The 5887-nt window shown below is 38.5% G+C and overlaps 1 long non-coding RNA gene across 1 annotated transcript; it reads left to right on the forward strand.

The window, feature by feature from the left end:
• The first annotated feature begins 3967 nt into the window (after positions 1 to 3967).
• Positions 3968 to 5604, forward strand: LOC117530316. The gene is made up of 2 exons (XR_004566306.1): positions 3968 to 4630; positions 5453 to 5604. It is a non-coding gene; the product is annotated as an uncharacterized LOC117530316 (long non-coding RNA).
• The last annotated feature ends 283 nt before the right edge of the window (positions 5605 to 5887 follow it).

The following is a 5887-nucleotide window of genomic DNA, read 5'->3' on the forward strand; positions in this document are numbered from 1 at the left end:
TATTTTACTGATATTTTATTCAGAGATATTTTAAAACATTAGAAAAAATGTTTCTTTACCATTCATTTTTATCATTGAAGATCAAAAGTCTGTGTGTGGGACAAGCACAAAACGGCAATATTTGCATATAATGATGCTGAAAAAGGTGAAAAAGTCATCATAGACTACTAGAACAAATTTCTTAAAACACTTTCATTGTAAAGATAACTATAAAAGTGTGAAATATCCCCTTTTTTCTGTTTTCACCCATTTATCCTCTTCAACCTATATTCAATTGAATACACCACAAAGTCAAGATATTTAATGTTCAATCTGATAAACTTTGCTGTTTTTGTGCAAATATTTGCTCATTTTTAAATGGATGCCTGCAACACATTTCAAAACAAGCTGGGACAGTGTTATGGTTACCACTGTGTTACATCACCTTTCCTTCTAACAACACTCAAAAGCATTTGGAACTGTGGACACTAACTGCTGAAGCTTTGTAGAAGAAATTCCCATTCTTGCTTGATGTACATCTTCACTTGTTCAATCAAAACCACTTAGTCTCCGTTGTCGTATTATGCGCTTCATAATGCACCACACATTTTCAATGGGTGACAGTTCTGGACTGCAGGCAGGCCAGTCTAGTACCCGCACTCTTACTACAAAGCCACGCTGTTGTAACACGTGCAGAATGTGGCTTGGCATTGTCTTGCTGAAATAAGCAGGGACGTCCCTGAAAAAGACGTTGCTTGGATGGCAGCATGTGTTGCTCCAAAACCTGTATGTACCTTTCAGCATTGATGGTGCCATCACAGATGTGTAAGTTGCCCATGCCATGGGCACTAACACACCTCCATACCGTCACAGATGCTGGCTTCTGAACTTTACACTGGTAACAATTTGGATGGTCTTTTTCCTCTTTTGTCCGGAGAACACAACGTCGATGACTTCCAAAAATAATTTGATATGTGGACTCATCAGACCACAGCACACTTTGCGTCTGTCCATTTCAAATGAGCTCGGGCCCAGAGAAGGCAGCGGCATTTCTGGATGATGTTGATTTATGGCTTTCGCTTTGCATGGTAGAGTTTTAACTTCCCCATGTAGATGTAGCGACGAACTGTGTTAGCTGACAATGGTTTTCTGAAGTGTTCCTGAGCCCACATGGTAAGATCCTTTACACAATGATGTTGGTTTTTAATGCAGTGCCACCTGAGGGATCGAAGGTCATGGGTGTTCAATGTTGGTTTTCAGCCTTGTCGTTTGTGTAGAAGGTTCTCCAGATTCTCTGAATCTTCTGATTATATTATGGACTGTAGATGATGGAATCCCTAAATCCTTTGCAATTAAACGTTGAGAAACATTGTTCTTAAACTGCTGGATTATTTTTTTCATGTAGTTGTTCGCAAAGTGGTGATCCTCGCCCCATCTTTGCTTGTGAACAGCTGAGCCTTTTAGGGATGCTCCTTTTATACCCAGTCATGACACTCACCTTTTTCCAATCAGGTGTTCTTTGAGCATTCATCAACTTTCCCAGTCTTTTGTTGCCATGTCCCAACTTTTTTGAAATGTGTTGTAGGCATCCATTTCAAAATGAGCAAATATTTGCACAAAAACAAAGTTTATCAGTTTGAACATTAAATATCTTGTCTTTGTGGTGTATTCAAATGAATATAGGTTGAAGAGGATTTGCAAATCATTGTATTCTGTTTTAATTTACATTTCACACAACGCCCCAACTACATCGTTATTGGGGTTGTATCTTGTTAGAATTGCAACTAGGGCTGGAGAGTTAAAACCCTTGAAAAAGAACTATTTTGCACAGCTTCTTGCGTGTGCTGGCACTCTGTAACTCCAGTGGAGTTAATTTTGCAATGTGGTGCAGCCTTTGTGAAATACAAACACATCAAATGACAGAAGCATGAAATGATGGTTCTTAATTCCAAATTGGGAATTGTGAAACAAAAGTGCATAAGTGGATGGAAATGCGCACAAATGTACTCTTTCTTTTGCCGCATAAACGAAAATTCGCTTAAGAGTCGTGACACTAGTTGGATGGAAACACAGCTAATGAATTTGGAGAGAGAGAAAAAATAAATGAACAATCCAAGCTTATTTCTTTACTGAATTACAAAATTAATGAATTTATACATTTATCTATATGCCGTAGCATCTTTTTTTTTTTCCAATGTATTTTGTTTTATATAGCACCAAATCCCAACAAAGTTGCCTCAACCTGCTTCGCACAAGTCTATGTCTTTGTTAAAGAGCATAAGACAGTCTTTTAGCATTTAAAACGTACGCATCCTGGATCGTAACTGAATTTCTGCTGTTTCTAACAAAGCAAACCGTGGGAAAATCGGGTAAAAATTCGGGGAGTTACGGATTCTTGCATTTGGGGAAACACCTTCCTCAGTACAAACAAATGTGCTGGGGGCGCAACAGGGACCCATCCAAGATGGCGGCCGGCTGGCAGTCCCACCCTGCTCAGAGTGCCGCTCTCATAATCTAGTGGCGCTCGTGAGTGTATGGCAGTCCATGAGGCGTCTCCGTAATGTCAATGATTAAAGGTATCGACACTTTCGGTTTTACACAAAAAGTGACAATTGACTTCGGCCTAAAAGCGGGATTGCAGGGAAATTATAGTGGGTTTGTTCTGTGAGATCTTGGGGACAACATGAAGGTGGACGCATAAACACAAGGTTCAAAGTTCATGCTGCATTCAATGGAAAGCTGGAACTCGGGATTTCTGACTGCCCGCTTGAAAATCTACATATTTTAACAAGAGTTGGACATTGGACCAGAACAGAACCGGGTGTTTAGTGTGTGTTGAATCAGGTGCATTTAGTTTTGGGTTTTGACACACAGACACAGATTTTGTTAAGATTCATGAACTAATATTGCATTTAATAATTTTTCCATCACTTTCATGAGGATGAGAAGTTTTGCATTTGGAACATTAATACTGAATAACGTTTTTAAACAAATTTATGATTTTGACCCCATCGCCTTTTCAAAAATATTTGTTTTTAATTACTTTGTCTGATTTTAATTAATTTTGATCAAGTTTTAGATTTTTAACATTCAAATTTTGTGATTTTGAAATATGATTGTTTTGCTGTTTTCTAATTTCAGTCATTTTCATGATTTAAAACTATATTTTCTTTGTCATTTTTTTCAGATTTTAGGTAATTTTCTTAATGCTGTATTAAACTTTTTTCTGCTTTGTGCTGATTTTTATTTTAATCATTTAAGATGACACCATGTAGTTAAAGAAAAGTTTCCTGAAATTATTTGAACCCATTTTGAAGGCTTTGTTTTCATGTGTTCACAGCCCCCCCCCCCCTCCATTATTTCAAATGAACAGATTTTGGTGTGAAAAGGCGGGTCTACAAGTTGAAGGTTCTGATTGGTTAAATTCAAATTTGATGTTTAATATTAACAGTAACAACTGTCACTGTTGAGAAGAAGCTGTTGTTAATCTGAGGGATTTTTGATATAAATGCAGTTATGTTCCGGTACATTTATGGACCAAATGGTAAACAGGGACGTCTCAGAGACAGAGACAGACAGTTTGCTAGACTGAATTCTTCCTCACACACACAGCTTCATATTTATCAGAATCTTGTTCTATTAAAAGTACGTCAGCTGTGTAATAAAAACCACTTTGACCTGAGAACTGTAATATCATGGAGGACAAAAACTGGACATTTGTCTCTAAAGGGTTTCCATGGTAATATTTGACAACATTTTTCAACCATTTAACTTCAATCTTTGTCATTTCATATGTGTTGAAACAATTTGCTTCTCTTTTACTTCAAACTGAAACGTGACTCTGGCAATACAATTTACAGATCATTAATTGAATGATCATGAATTATGAAGTTTAAATCATTTTGTTGATGTTCATGAATGAATTTGTAAAATGTAACAAACTTTAAATGTATCATGGATCAAGTGTCAAAGAAGAGGAAAAGTGAATTTTATTGTTTTCCCAATAAACATTTGCTTACAACAAAATTAAATATCTTGTGAGGAAGAATTGTGAACAGTGTTTAAATGAATCAAACAAACCAATCTGAATCAAAAGCCATCAAAAATGAAAGAAAAAACATTTTGGGTGAATTTTACCCCAACGATGTCCCTAATTTTTTTTTTTGGGGGGGGCTAAAATTCGTAACAGTGAGGAAGCAGTGAAAGATCTTACAACTACTGGTGTAGTTTCCTTTGTTTCTTTTGGCCAATTTATGCGGTTGTTACTTGAGTCCAGGATCAAAACTATGCTATCTGGTGGATTATCCAGCTTAGTGCTGCTACAGGAGCGACGTCTCCCCACTGCACTAGGAGAAGATGCACCATTGCTCTTCTCACACACCCTGGTGCCTAGGCGCTTTGTTGAGTTTTTAGCTGGGGTTCATTTTCTTTTAAACATCCTCAGACCGAGATCTCTCTGAGCAAACCCCTTCACCATGGGACCAAGGACACTCGAGACTGCTGCCCAGTCTTTTTTTCATTCCTCTTGGATTTTTTTTTACAGAATGCCATGGGTCCCAGACCTGGTGTCGTTGAAATGTTGTGAGATTGTCATGTGTATTCAGGTTGCTCTTTTGTCCAAATGTTTGACCACACTCAGAACAGCCAAATGGTTTTTGTCTTTTATTTTATTTCTCTTGGATTATAGGCTGCAATTGGGCCCATTCCATTTTGTCCTCTATGAATAGGGCAGCACAGTCTCGTTTGAACCCCTGTGTGATATTGCAGGATTTGACCACATCTGGGGACAGCCTGCACCAACATGGCAAAAAAAAAAAAAAAAAAAAAAAAAAACCCGGGTGGAGTGTGGGAGTTTCAGCACAATCCAGTCAGCCCAGCTAGGTAAATTTAAAAGCATCCTCGCCGTCACCTCACAGTCATGCCGGTTTAAGACGTGCCAGTTTCAAATGGTTTCTGCTGAAATGTCCATCATCTGAATGGTTTGTGCTGACACTCCCACACCCCGCCTGGGGATTAGTCTCTCCCCACAAAGAGCGTCACTTATAATGGAAAAATGGTGCACCGTTTTGTTTTCGGCTGCAATCTCAGAAGCAGTGCAGTTTTTTTCAGTACCCCGTGGAGAAGGAAGGCGAGGTAAATGGGAGAGGTTGTGTCATTAAGTGTTAGCCTAAACAGCTAACCGGAGTAGCTGTGTTCTCTCACCTGCATAACCGCCTCGAAACGTTTGAGTTCCAGCTCATAAACCGCAACACATGTCCGCTTTCCACCACATTGTCACCTTTTCTTTGCATTTTCACTTATGTTTGCGTGTAATTTGCCCAAAAGCTCAGAGAAAGTGCCATGATTGTATGAAAAATTGCATCATATTTCACCTGCTTTCAAAGGAGACTGCGCTGCCCATATGAACTGTCATATGTCTCTTCAGGTTGCACTTTTGTCGAAATGTTTGACCACATTCAGAACAGGTAAATAGTTTTTGTCCTGTATGAAGTATCATGTGCGTGTTCAAGTTGCTCTTTTGTCTAAATGCTTTACCACATTCAGAACAGCCAAATGGTTTTTGTCCTGAATGAATTCTCATGTGTGTATTCAGGTGGCTCTTTACTCCAAATGTTTGACTACATTCAGAACAGCCAAATGGTTTTTGTCCTGTATGAATTACCATGTGTCTGTTCAGGCTGCTCTTTAGTCCAAATCTTTGACCACATTCAGAACAGCCAAACTGTTTTCGTCCTGTATGAATTATCATGTGTGTGTTTAAGTTGCTCTTTTTTCCAAATGTTTTACCACATTCAGAACAGGCAAATGGTTTTTCTCCTGTATGAATTCTTGTGTGTGTGTACAGGTGGCTCTTTAGTCCAAATCTTTGACCACATTCAGAACAGGAAAATTGTTTCCGTCCTGTATG

This window comes from Thalassophryne amazonica, chromosome 18 (assembly GCF_902500255.1).
Source record: "Thalassophryne amazonica chromosome 18, fThaAma1.1, whole genome shotgun sequence".
In the NCBI taxonomy this organism is placed as follows: Eukaryota; Metazoa; Chordata; class Actinopteri; order Batrachoidiformes; family Batrachoididae; genus Thalassophryne; species Thalassophryne amazonica.